Source organism: Emydura macquarii, unplaced genomic scaffold (genome assembly GCF_026122565.2).
Source record: "Emydura macquarii macquarii isolate MOO-44397 ecotype Brisbane River unplaced genomic scaffold, CSIRO-AGI_Emac_v2 contig_2734, whole genome shotgun sequence".
NCBI classification, from domain to species: Eukaryota; Metazoa; Chordata; order Testudines; family Chelidae; genus Emydura; species Emydura macquarii.
This window is the reverse complement of record NW_027132871.1, coordinates 2,063,899-2,078,238: the sequence shown is the minus strand read 5'-3', so window position 1 is coordinate 2,078,238 and position 14,340 is coordinate 2,063,899. Positions and strand designations below refer to the sequence as shown.

Sequence of the window (14,340 nt, the reverse complement as noted above, 5' to 3'; positions counted from 1 at the left end):
GATTTAGAAGCAGAAGTCCGACTGAAAGTTGACAGGACATTTGCTTTTCAGTCCTTCAGCTATTTTTTGAAATCTCCCAATCAGTTACCATCCTTTTCTGTACGCAAATTAAAAACATTACTTCACTTTCCATTCCAGGAGTCTCCAAGAAAAAATCTCTCAATACAAGCAAAATTCTTAAAAAGGGAAGGAAATACTTACAAGAAAAACTTCTGCACTTGCTCATCTCCTCTGTACCACCAGTCATATAGTTATCTTTAAATATCTCCAGCTCAGTTTAATGTCAAAATTTTGAAACCCAAATGTTTTAACAAATCACAAAAATCAATAAAAATAACTATATAGAGCCTTCCCGCTGATCAGGTGGTTCCTTAGTTTCTGGAACTGGAATAACTATATAATTTCCAATTTCAATGGAAACCATCTTTCTGGAAGTAACATAACTCTGCAACGTTTGCAACCTAAATGTTTGGGTTGCAAATACTGCAGCACAGCAATTAGTTAGAAATTGATTATAAACAGGTGGATTTGACTAATCCAGCACTTCTTAAACTATGGTACATATACCACTGATAGAAGAGCAACAAACAGGTGATATCTGGGTTGGTTTAAACTTAGTATCTGGTTAAGAATCCATTATAACTGCACTAGTAAAAAAGGTATGGCATGGTAGGTCTTAAAGTTTAGAAACTATTTCATTGCCCAACCGCAAACAGATATAAACTAGCAAATAGTGAAGAGAAAGTTTTAGGCCTGGTCTACACTAGAAAATCAGGCTGGTTTACCTGTGTCTGTCAGCCATGTGAAAAATCCACATCATTAAGCAGTGTTGTTAAGCCAACTTAAGTCCTCATGTAGGTCAATAGAAAAATTATTCTGTTGATTTAGCTACTGCCACTTGGAGAGGTGGATTACCTATGACAACAGGGAGGAGTTCTTCCATCGGCATAAGGTACTGTCTATACTAAGCACTATAGTGAAGCAGCTGCAGCAGCTGTGCCATGGTAGCATTTTAAGTGTAGACAAGCAATTAGAGATCTTGAGGCATATTCTCTGAGGGGAGCTGTTCTGTGCCCTGATGCTGTGGGTTTTGTGGAAGGAGGCTTGGGGGTTCAGATTAACCTTATGCAAAGGGCAATTGGCATACAGAAAGTTTCAGCTTCCCTTGCGCTGCCCGAGTAGTGCCAGTTAGTGGACTGGGGAAGCACTGCAAGATAATGGACCGCCTGTTTAAATAGTCTAAAACTGCTTTTTTAACAGTAGTATATGAATTTTAACTTTACTGTGTCTCTTTAATAAGTGTATTTAAATTAGCTGTCACCAATTTAGACTTGGGAAAGATATGTAAATAGCCATGAATAATGTATGAATGTTATATTCTCCTCCTGGGTAGAGATGGAAAGGGTCGGTTTCCCTTCCCTCTTCCAGCAACTGCCACTGATCCACCTGTCTCAGCTACCCCTCATCTCACAGCCACTTGACAATTCTTTCTGTCCAGGGAGAAGGAAGATTTACTGAACTCAACAAAAGCTCATGTAGACAAATTGGAGAGTGTCCAGTGGAGGGAAACGAAAACTATTAGGGGGCTGGAGCACATGACTTATGAGGAGAGGCCAAGGGAACTAGGTGCGTTTAGTCTGCAGAACAGAAGAGCAAGGGGGGACTTGATAGGCAGCCATCAACTACTTGAAGGTGGGTCCAGGGAGGATGGAGCTAGGTTGTTCTCAGTTGGTGGCAGATGACAGAACAAGGAACAATGGTCTCAAGTTGCAGCGGGTGAGATCTAGGTTGGATATTAGGAAAAACTTTTTCACTAGGAGGGTGGTGAAGCACTGGAATGGGTTACTTAGGGAGGTGGTGGACTCTCCATCCTTAGAGGTCTCTGAGGCCATGTTTGACAAAGTCCTGGCTGGGATGATTTAGTTGGGATAGGTCTTGCTTTGAGCAGGAAGTTGGACTAGATGACCTCCTGAGGTCCCTTCCTTGTAATTTCAAGGCTGCAGGTTCTGGGTAGGGAATGCGAGAAGCCGAGGAAGCTGGACCCCACTCCCCAGGGGCAAGGAGTCCCAGGCAGCTTCCCCCTTGGAACAGGGAGTGGGGAAGCCTTGGACAGCTTCCCCCAGTTCCCAGTGGGGAACAGGGAGGGAAGAAGCCTGGGATTGGTTTTCGGTGGGGAACAGGGAGCAAGGGGGGTGGCAGCCCACTGGGAGCCAAGGAACTTGTGGGGCTCCCAGTAGACGGGGCGCTCAGCTCCCCACACTGCCCCTCTTCAATCAGTGGAAGTGCTCCTGGTGAGGACGCACTCCACCAACCCAAGGAGGGTAGCATCGACATCAACTGTAAGCTGACCTATGTTAGGTCGACTTATTTTTCTAGTGTAGACAAGGGCTCAGAATGCCCAAGTATACTAATCCACCTCCTTCCATAAAACTTTGGATTTAAATAGAGTGCTATATGTTTACAAACCGTACAACCACTAACTAATGAGTGTGTCAGAGCCACAAATAGAATTCTGAACTATACTATTAGCAAGTCAGGTTTTTATTTTTTTTTCCCCTCTTACTTTATGCAGAAAATTCATCTCCATGATTCATGCCTCCAACATAACAGTTTCACAAATCAAACAGTACTCAACTAGAATCTGTGAAATTGGAGCACTAGGGACAGTTCAATCATTATTTTGCAAGGATATAAACATTTTACACAGGCCCACAGTGAAGCAGAACTGTCATCTCCCTCCTCCTCACTTCACCAGCCAAGTGAAGACTTAACAGTAGTGATCCTTCTCCTCCTCCATTATAAACTGGGGAAGCAAAAGTACCAGCTGAAGATTGATTCATTTTGTCAGACTTCTGTGGGTATCTTTCTTCCCCCACCACCCTTTCTCTTCCCTGATGATTTGGTTGGAACAAAGGTGATAACCCCTCCACACCTACTAGTTGATAAAAGGTACATTCCAAAGGATTACAAAAGCTTCATAGTTAATGGAGTAAACATCCACTATATCACACTGAAGTATTTCAAAATTTGTATTCCTCATCATCAAATGTATGAGATATACTAAGAAATGAACTAAGGGTAAAAATCGCACTCAGCGTGGAAACTGTCCATAACTAAGTCATAACCATTACTCTAACATTTGCAAATTCTACCCTCACCTATGCAAGTACAACTTTTACTGCATTTAATGGGAGTTGTATGCATCTAACAAAAGTTGTGTGCATATTTACTGTTTATATTTAAACTCAAAATCATCTAGTGCATACAACTTGTCTTCCGACTACTCATTACAACTGTAGCCTTGTCTTAAATTTGACTAAGTTCTTCATGGCAGAGACTGTCTCTTAACATGTGGTTGCACAGACCTACAACAATGGGGCCCTGTTTGGGACATATGTAACACACTAAGAGTAAAAACAATTAAAGGAGAAACTCTGCATCTGTGCTACAGAAAATGCTCACATACCCCTCAAGAACACAGATTACATTCCACTTACTGACACGCAGGTTACCCAGTTACTACATGTAAAAATATGTATCACATCCTAGAAATATTCCATGGGGTACCCAAACTGAACAGGACAACAAATTAAACAAGTTCCTAAAAAGCTTGTAATCTAACTGCTCAATATAAATTGAAACAGAACATTTTTGTAAGTCTCCACTTAAGAAAAACACAGCAAATCAGGGAGCACCAAAGTTTCATAATCACAGAATTAACAGTGACCAAGCCATAAGGGTCACATCCTTATATAGGACTTCTGTTATAGTAAAGAGATGGGAAAGTACAACAAAGTACAAAAAGGAATAGAAACCTGACACTCATGCTTGGTAAACCAAGTTCTTCTAGCAATATACAAAGGTTGTCGGTTGTGTCCAATGAATATATTACAAGACTCATTTCTCATAGTTCTGCTTCAAACAAACAAGTGACTCATCACACATCCATATTTTAGAAGGTGCAAAATTTCTAAGTCAATAGTACACTGCATCTTCCACATTGTAGCCCCAAACTTTCTCTAGGAATCACCATCCATCCCCTCTGCCCAGGTTCTAGCCAAGATCTATTTCCTATTTCGCAACATAATATGGGAAAGACAGGGTGATTGCACAATCTCCAGTTTGAGTATCTGTGTCCTAGATGAATGCCATTCAAATATAAATTTAGTATGTATCTTCTATCTTGTTTTAAGTAACTACCTTCCTATGACTTGTATGATTATATAAAAACCACATTGGAGGTTGTTTTAACAAGATATAATAAGTACCAATAATTCTAATAAAGGCTTCATCCCATATAGCAATTACTTAACTGCATGAAAAAAGTGCTATGGCTTTCACATGGAGCTCCTCCCAATGGCCACATTGCTAAATTTCAAAATATTCCAGGCAAACGAATGCATTGTAATGCATGTTTGTTCTCTATTTCCCTTAAGATAGCCTATCAATTATTTTATTGAATTCATCCAAATTTTTGTTTTATGTGCCCTAAGTCTTCATCCTAGAGAATTTAACAAGTCCTCTTCCCTCTTCCCACACACTTTACAACACTGAACTCCCACACACTTCCAAAAAAGAAAGACTCCCATCCTCCAAACGAATTCCCAATAAAAGTCATAATGTTAAATCTAGATAAGTAATAATTGAATTATGAGATCCACAGGATTTTTACTGTATAAACACAAATGCAAAGAACTGTGTTAACTGACATGATTTTGAATGTGATTTAGTGGTCAGTGTAGACCTGAACAAACTAGTAACAATGTAGTTAGCTGACATGAACCTGAACGTTGTTTTGTCCTCGTCTTTCCTGACCATTAAATTGCGTTCAGCATCATGTAAACTATAACTGCTGGCAATTGTGTTCAGGTTGGGTCAAATATTGTAGTGCAAGCCAGGCCATTGAGGCCAAAACTTTACCAGCACTCTTGGATGCCATCACAGATGTCACCACATGAACAGCAAGCAAAACTGTATTCAAAAGGCCAAAAAAAAAAAGGACATCTTAAAAAAAAAAAGTAATAAAGTAATTATGTACCATATACATAAACCAAAAGTATAATGAATCTGATCATAAAAGGCAAACTGAGCATCTAAACTCATTCTTTGCAAAATGTACTTTCTTAAAGATTAAATTTCCTTTTATTACTTGCAATGTGTATATTTACATCCAACTGGTCTAATTAAGTAAGTCTTAGGGTATGCCTACACCGCTAGGGCTGCAGGGATCGATGCATAGAATCGATTGAGCAGGCTGTGGAGACCTTCTCAATCGATCCCAGAATGCTCTCCGGTGGACGCCATTAATCCACCCCTCCAAAAGGAGTAAGGCTGCGCAGCACAGTGGAGACGCGGCGGTACGGCAACGTAAGCATGTTAACTGTTGCATTTGTACAAAATAAAATGATTGATTTAACTACATTTATGTCATGATATCTAATATGTGTAACTGATTTACACAATAAGACCTTGATTAATTAGATTTTCAAAGTTACTAATTTTTTGGATGTGTGGGTTGGGTTTTTCCTTTTTTTGTTTTGTTTTGTTTTTGTTTTTTTGTTTGTTTTGTTTTTTTAAAAGTGTCTTACCTTTTCTTTGTAGCACTGCCACAATGTATTCCTCTCTTAGGGGCCTGCACAAAAATATGTTGCAATGCACTATATATGCAAATAAGTTTGTTCTGTCATGCAGCGTCCAGTATTAGATCTATAGTCAATTGCAGCAGAACCCATTCTATAGAGGGGCCCATGTCATTTGCCGAGCAGACGTAACAGCGCATTTTCCAGTAAATAGGTTTAAGTGGGCTTTTTATAAGTAAACAAAGCCAAACATCTGTTTAGTAATTAGTTTTGGTATACCACTTCTCTAAACTCCATTAACCCTCTTAATTACCAACACCAAAACAAAGCTCATTAAAAAAAAAAAACCACACACTGCAAACTGATGCTGTTAGTATAAAAAGGAAAATAAAGCAGAAAACCCAAAGCACTCTCCAAATACCATCATGCAAATGTTGCAGAAGGTTAAGCCCATCACCCATAATTTCTGTGTATACCATTTACTCATCAGGCAAGGACTTCATTACACGTGCAACAGTCTCTGCATAGCACCCATTTATAATCCATGCTACCAAAATGGTAAATTTGGTAGTTACCAATTTAGAGGGGGGCAGGGTCAAAAGGGCTAAAGCCTTAGACTGCTCTTAATCATAAGATATCCTCAGACAAACCTCCCCAGTCTTCATTCTGGCTCTACAAACAGAAAATCAAGCAGCAGTGAAAATTTCATAGTCACTATTTTAACAAATTATTCATAGATGGGTTTGTAAAGATACAACTAGGAAAAATATTCTGAACTTCACATAAAAAATAAAGTCAGTAACTTATAACACTAGTGTATTTCACCAGCTAGCACTTTTCAAGGAAACAAATAATTTCATTAGAACATTAACTAAAGTCCACTGCCAGGAAAAATGCAACTAGCAAAGATAAAGAACATCTGTTTTAGGATTCCAATAAATTGCATTTTAAGAAGAAGCTCACTATGGTTTGATTTTGATAATTTTTAAACAGAAGCATGAAGTTTAAGGATAGGGGAATTTTAAACCTTTAAAAAAGTAGCTTATTGAAAGTTGTTTAGAAACCCACATTTATAATTAACCACCACCCAGGAACCTAACTGAGCTTTTTCTTACAAGAACTGTAACATCAATTGTTCACTACTTTTAACTGTAAGATTTACAAAATATCAGGTATGTAGCTATAGCAATATGTTCTATACATTTAATCATTTTGGTTATATTTCACACAGAAAATTGAGGTTTTTTTTTTTTGTTTTTTTTACACCATTAATACTGCTTTGTAATTAGAGCAAAATTGGTGTTTCATCCTGTATAAAGTAAAAATTGCATCATAGGTTCACTTATTAGCTACCATACTCTCTGTTGCAGTTTAGAGCAACTACTTTAATACAAAATTTACTCAACCACATTTTTACATCACTTCTCCTATGGTTACCATCATCAACAACTGAGTTCTGTATGGTAATAATTCGTAGCAATCATTTTCAGGAAGCACTCAGATGCAAAATGTTAAAAAAAAGTAGATGAATTAAGTACAAACATCAATGGATTATCAAATTTATTTAGATTACTGATTTTTAAAAAACGTTTTCGTTCTACATTCAATAATATAGATTCTCTAGAACATCTAAAAAACTCCATAATTAATTTTAATAATTAATTTTAATGAACCTTAAAATCCAGAACTGGAATTTATATTTCCTTGGTCAAAATTTCTTCTTTTGCATAGAGATAGCAAGACATAAAAGCTATTGCTAAAAAGGCACCAACAATGTGCTTTGTACTGTGAAAGACAGTCCCTACACAAGGAATTTACAGTATAAGACACACAGAACAGGATGCAACAGGAGGTCAGATGGCGTGTTAACTTAATAGTATTTGTTACTAGTGTTTTGAAGCCTCATGGAACACATCTTTAGAAGTGATGTGAACAAAGAAAGGGTGGGAATACTACATGGCAGGTTGTTCCATGCAACTGGAAAACCTTTGTACATGTGAAACATTAAGCATTGCTCTCTTCAACATTGTGTGGATTCAAGGAAAGTATAAAATATATTGAAATTCAGGTTATAAAAAAAGTGTCATTAAACAGGCAGCATAGGATTTGGGAAACAAGATGTAGTAGTAGTTTTACTGTAAAACAGAAAGTGCTCTCCAATTGTTCAGGGAACTTACTGTGCATACTAACTGATAGCCCCAGTTGCTAAAATCCTCAAAAAAGTACCATACATGCAATGGTAATGCAAGCTTCTTCACATTGCCTTGACACAACATGCCTCAATTCTGTTCTGGAACAGAGCATCTCTAGGGATAAACTGGTAGTTAAGACTGCAGATATACTGATTCCTTGGCATGTCTATAGAGATTGTTGATAATTTCTGATGATAGTTTTGTAATGTAGATGATATACACTAGACATCCCACCTCAAGGGCTGCTGAACTGCTATGAGATGGTAGGGACTCTCAGTTATTAGTACTAATGAGTTTGAGAGCCTCTAAATAGGAAGCAGTATCATTGGGATTTATTGTGGTACTTTGATTCAACACAGGTAGCTGCTTTAGAAAACTAAATGTAGCACTAGTGAGGAAGAAATTTTCCAGATGGCATATGTGACCTGAAGAATTTATTTCCTGTTTTTATTTTTAATTATATGAAGCTTTTGAGGACACAGCTCCTTTTAATAACGTCCTTCTCAAAAAGACATTTTAATTTTGAAGTTTCCTATCCAATTCCATATGAACAAAATTGAAAAAAGAATGGGAATGGATTGTTACACAGCTGAACGATTTGGGGGAGGGGGAGGAGGAGATGAAGCAAAATTGGTGAAATGAGATTTTAAAAGATCTAGGGAACTGCCTGAAAACTGCAGCAGCACACATTAAGTGAAATTTCTGTGCACTCATGTTTCCTTGAATGGAGGAGAGAAGGATGGATTTTTATAGCATCTCGGCCTACTTATCTATGGAAATTTAGAACTGTTCTGTGTCGTAACACTTCTAGAAAAAATAATGAGTTTGTCAGGACAAACACCATGATACTGCAATTGTGGTCTAAAAAGAGAATAATTACATACTGGGGGAGAAAGAAAAGAAGAAATCACTTCATGTCCTCATGGATGTCCAAATGCTACTGTTCCTTTTCAATTTTACATGTTACTTTTCTAAAACTCAAAAAAAAATATTTTCTATTTAGAGAAATTTGCATAGTGGCTTTTCGTCTATCCCGGTTCCCACTGCTTCATAGGCACAAGAAAAAGTTTGCTGGTTGAACAAAGCACATTTAGTGGCATTAAGAAGCTGATTTTACTTTTAAATAACTGTTATAATATAGATTCCACACTAAACTAGCGACACCAGCTTAGCCTGCCACTATTGAACAAACTGAGAACTTGGTCTCTACTGTTGCAAAGGTTTAAAATATTGACCAAGAAGGTGATGTTCTAATATTCTTGCAGTTTGTGAATATGGATATTCTTGTAATGTATTCATCTCAAAGTCAGCTGTACTTCTATTATAGGATTAGGGCATTTAGCAGTAGTCTCAAAAATAGTTAATGGAAAGTATATTAGTGAATTTATATACTTTAAAAAAAAAGTTGTTTTAAGCAAATCCAACTACAAGCAGAGTAGCCATAAACATCCAGCCAACTATAAAATAAACATAAAAACAGGATATAAAGATTATAAATCATACTTTGTCCTCAGATATAACATTATGAAGAGTTAAATAATTTAAAACAGACACACACAAAGAACAACATGATAATGTGGCATGGTTTAGAAGTTTAATAGACATGATTTTGGGATGGCCCTATTTCTTCAAGTCATTGCAAACAAGTGCCGCATCAGACCTCGATATCACACTACCATGTATCTGCTACATCCCATGTTACCAAAGAGATTATTTTAGAAGTATTTAAGTTCTAAACTTGTTGTACAACCCAATGACAGCACACAAGATAACTGAACGACAATTAGTTCAACCACAATTATGTAAAACTTGAGTAAATATGAATTGTTCATAAAAGTGATATTCATTGTTTTAACAAAATTGTCTTGGTCCAGGGGGAACAGAGATTAAAAAACATTTTGCATCATAATATAAGCATTTACTTCCATTAAAACTAATTGGGCAGAGAAGATTATAATAATTTGTGTTTATTCAATTTATAAACCTGGAAACATGAACATTTAAATAATTGACAATTTGGGTTAAAACTGTTGCACTTTGCTTTTGAGTTCAGTAGTTTGTAACAAGTTACCTAAATCTGAAGAAACAAGCTGTGTAAAAAGCTATTTTATTTCATATTTAGAGCCTATAGAGCTTTCTATTCCAGAGGATTTCCAAGGTCCTCACAAAAAATAACAAATCCCCCACACCCTAGCACAGAGATTCAGCCATATCTTGCACTAACAGAGGCAAGAAAGCAAGTAAGACTTCAAGAGAAATTTAAGTACGATGAATGTAGTTTCCCAAATTGGACCTAAGCATTTAATTTACTTATAGGCTTTTCTACAGCATTTATCACTGTAGTATTTGAGCACCTCAAGCATGAATGAATATATTTTCACAAAATGTATTATAAAAGATAGGTGCAAAGAGATTAAATGTCTTGCTCAAGATCACAGGTAATCTGTGGCACAATCACAACAGAATCCAAATCATATGACCCAAACATACATTTTCAAAGGCACATGATTTTTCCTATATCAGGTCAGGACACCAAGCCTAACATCTGTTCTGTTGCTTAACATGCCTTAGTATCTCCAACAAATATATTCAGTCAGGATTTATATTTCACATATCATCCTGATGACTACACCTCCAAAATGCAGAGCTGGTTTCCCCTTCATGCTCCTGACATGTTGGGACACTAGAGCATAAGAACGGCCATACTGAGTCAGACCAATCGTCCATCTAGTCCGGTATCCTGTCTTCCAGCAGTGGCCAATGCCAGGTGCTTCAGAAGGAATGAATAGAACAGGTAATCATCAAGTGATCCATCCTGTCGGCCATTCCCAAACTCTGGCAAACAGCAATCCCTGGCTAATAGCCATTGATGGACTATCCTCCATGAACTTTAGTTCTTTTATGAACCCAGTTACGGTCTTGGCTTTCACAGCATCCTCTGGGAAAGAGTTCCACAGGTTGACTGTGCATTGTGTGCAGAAATACTTCCTTTTGTTCGTTTTAAACCTGCTGCCTGTTAATTTCATTTGGTGACCCCTAGTTTTTATGTTATGAGAAGGAGTACATAACACTTCCTTATTTACTTTCTCTACACCAGTCATGATTTTACAGAACTCTATCATGCCCCCCCCCCCCCCCAATCATCTCTTTTCCAAGAGTGAGAAGTCCTAGTCTTATTAATCTCTCCTCATATGGAAGCTGTTACATACAAATCATTATCGTTGCCCTTTTCTGTACCTTTTCCAACTCCAATACATCTTTTTTGAGATAGGACGACCAGATCTGCATGCAATACTCAAGATGTGGGCATACCATGGATTTATTAATAGGCAATACAATATTCTGTCTTATCTATCCCTTTCCTAATGATTCCCAACATTGTTAGTTTTTTTATCTGCTGCTGGCACATTGAGTGAATGTTTCCAGAAAACTATCCAATGACTCCAAGATCTCTTTCTTGAGTGGTAACAGCTAACTTTAGACTCCATTTTATATATATAGTTGGGATTGTGTTTTTGAAAATGCACTGCTTTGCATTTATCAACATTGAATTTCATCTGCCATTTTGTTGCTCTGACACCCATTTTTTGTAAGATTCCTTTGTAACTCTTCACAGTCTGCTTTGGACTTTACTACTTTGAGTAGTTTTGTATCATCTGCAAATTTTGCCACCTCACTGTTTACCCCTTTTTCCAGATTATTTAGGAGTATGTTGAACAGTACTGGTACCAGTACAGACCCCTGTGGGACACCACTATTTACCTCTCTCCATTCCAAAAACTGATCATTTCTTCCTACCCTTTGTTTCTTATCTTTTAACCAGTTACTGATCCAGAAGAGGACCTTCTTGCTTATCCGATGACTCCTTACTTTGCTTAAGAGTATTTGGTGAGGGACCTTGTCAAAGGCTTTCTGAAAATCTAAGTACACTATATCCACTGGATCACCAATGTCCACATGCTTGTTGACCCCTCAAAGAATTCTAGTGGACTGTAAAGGGAAATTATGCCTCACCAAAAACCCTGTCGACTCTTCCCCAACAAATTGTATTAATCTATGTGTCTGATAATTCTGTTCTTAACTATAGTTTCCAGCAATCAGTCTGGTACTGAAATTAGTCTTACCAACCTGTAATTGCCAGGATTGCCTCTGGAGCCTTACTTAAAAATTGATGCCACATTAGCTATCCTCCAGTCATCTGGTATAGAAGAGGATTTAAATGATCGGTTACATACGACAGTTAGTAGTTCTGCAATTTCATATTTGAGTTCCTTCAGAACTCTTGGCTGGATACCATCCGGTCCTGGTGACTTATTACCGTTTAATTTATCAATTTGTTCCTCCTCTAATGACACCTCAATCTGGGACTGTTCCTCAGATTTGTCACCTAAAAAGAATGGCTCAGGTTTGTGAATCCCCCTCACATCTCAGCCGTGAAGTCTGATGAAAATAATTCATTTAGTTTCTCAACAATAGTCTATCTTCCTGGAGTGGTTCTTCATCATCTCGATTGTCCAGTAGCCCCATTGGTTGTTTAGCAGGCTTCTTGCTTCTAATGTACTTTAAAAATGTTTGCTGTTACTTTGAGAGTCTTTGGCTAGCTGTTCTTCAAATTCTTTTTGGGCCTTCCAAATTATATTTTTACACTTCACTTGCCAGAGTTTATGCTTCTTTCTATTTTCCTCAATAGGATTCAACTTCCACTTTTTAAAGGATGCCTTTTTGTGTCTAACTGCTTCTTTTACTGTGTTGTTTAGCTGTGGTGGCACTTTTTTTTGTCCTCTTACTATGTTTTTTAATTTGGGGCATACATTTAAATTGAACCTCTATTATGGTATCTTTAAATAGTTTTCATGCAGTTTGCAGGGATTGCACTCTTGGCACTGTACCTTTTAATTTCTATGTAAACTAACTTCCTCATTTTTGTATAGTTCCCCTTTTTTAAATTAAATGCTAACGTGATGGGCTGCTTTGTTGTTCTCCACCCTCCCCCACAGGAATGTTAATTTTTATTGTTATGGTCACTATTACCAAGCGATTCAGCTAAATTCACTTCTTGAACCAGATCCTGTGCTCCATTTAGGACTAAATCATGAATTGCCTCTCCTCTTATGGGTTCCAGGACTAGCTGCTCCAAGAAGCACTCATTTAAGGTGTAAAGAAACATTATCTCTGAATCCTGTCCTGAGGTGACATGCATCCAGTCAACAGAGAGATCGCTGAAATTCCCTATCATTGAGTTTATTTTTATAGCCTCTCTAATCTCCCTGAGCATTTCAGTCACTATCGCCATACTGGTCAGGTGGTCAGTAGTATATCCCTACTGCCATATTCTTATTAGTCAAGCACGGAATTACTATCCATAGAGATTCTATGGCACAGTTTGGTTCATTTAAGATTTTTATTTGACTCTGTGCTTTCTTTCACATATAGTGCCATTCCCCCACCAAAATAACCTATTCTGTCCTTCTGATATATTTTGTACTCTGGTATTACTGTGTGCCATTGATTATCCTAATTTCACAAGTTTCTGTGACGTCTATTATATCAATATTCTCATTTAATATGAGGCACTCAAGTTCACCCATCTTAGTATTTAGACTTCTAGCATTTGTATATAAGCACTTTAAAAAATTGTCACTTTTTAGCTGTCTGCCATTATGTTATGTAATTGAACACGACTTTCATTTGACTGTTTCTCATCAGATCCTACCCATATTTTATCCTCTTCCATCCTCTCCTCCTTACTAGGATATAGAGAATCTTGATTAATAGATCCTCTCCTAAGGGATATCTGTGTCTGAACCACATGCTTCCCTGCACCTGTCAGTTTTCCCCCACCCCTTAATTTAAAAACTGCTCTAGGACCTTTTTAATTTTACATGCCAGCAGTCTGGTTCCATTTTGGTTTCGGTGGAGCCCACCATTTCTATATAGGCTCCCCCCTTTCCCAAAAGGTTTCCCAGTTCTTAATAAGCCTCTAAACCCCTCCTTCCTACACCATTATCTCATCCGCACGTTGAGACCCTGCAGTTCTGCCTAGCTGGCCCTGCGCACTGGAAGCATGTCAGAGAATGCTATCATGAAGGTCCTGGACTTCAATCTCTTGCCAAATTTAGGCTGCTAGGTTTCTACGATCTCTCTCCTATCCTTCCCTATGTCATTGGTACCTACATGTACCACGACCACCAGCTCCTCCCAAGCTTACACATAAGTCTAAGCTTATGTCTAGATGTCTCAAGGTATCTGCAATCTTCGAACCTGGAAGGCAAGTCGCCATGTGGTTCTCCAGGTCATACATAAACTCAGCTACCTATGTTTCTAATGATCAAGTCCCCCATTACTATTACCTATCTTTTCCTAATAACTGGCGTTCCCTCCCCCAGAGAGGTGTTCTCATGCAAGAAGATACCATGACATCTGGAAGGAGGGTACCAACTATTGGATTGTTTCCCTCTCCTCCAGTTCGATGGTCTCCTTCCCTGAGACGTTCGTTCTCCACAACAGTACAGAGACTGTCACATCAGGGGTGGGATCATTCTACTGGGTCCTGGAAAGTCTCATCTCCT

General features: G+C 37.9%; 1 protein-coding gene across 6 annotated transcripts in view; it reads right to left on the bottom strand.

Annotated features, from left to right (window-relative positions):
* AP1S2 (adaptor related protein complex 1 subunit sigma 2) overlaps positions 1-14,340 on the bottom strand; it is a 37,779-nt gene that overhangs the window by 6,258 nt on the left and 17,181 nt on the right. For 2 of the 6 annotated variants that reach the window (XR_010923267.1, XR_010923265.1), the window contains exon 5: positions 6,155-6,251. The exons of 3 other annotated variants lie outside the window; for them this stretch is intronic. The gene's annotated coding sequence lies outside the window, so the exon portion shown is untranslated. Of the gene's footprint in view, positions 1-5,588; positions 5,633-6,154; positions 6,252-14,340 lie in introns of all 6 variants that reach the window. One more of the 6 variants, XR_010923266.1, reaches the window with a different exon arrangement.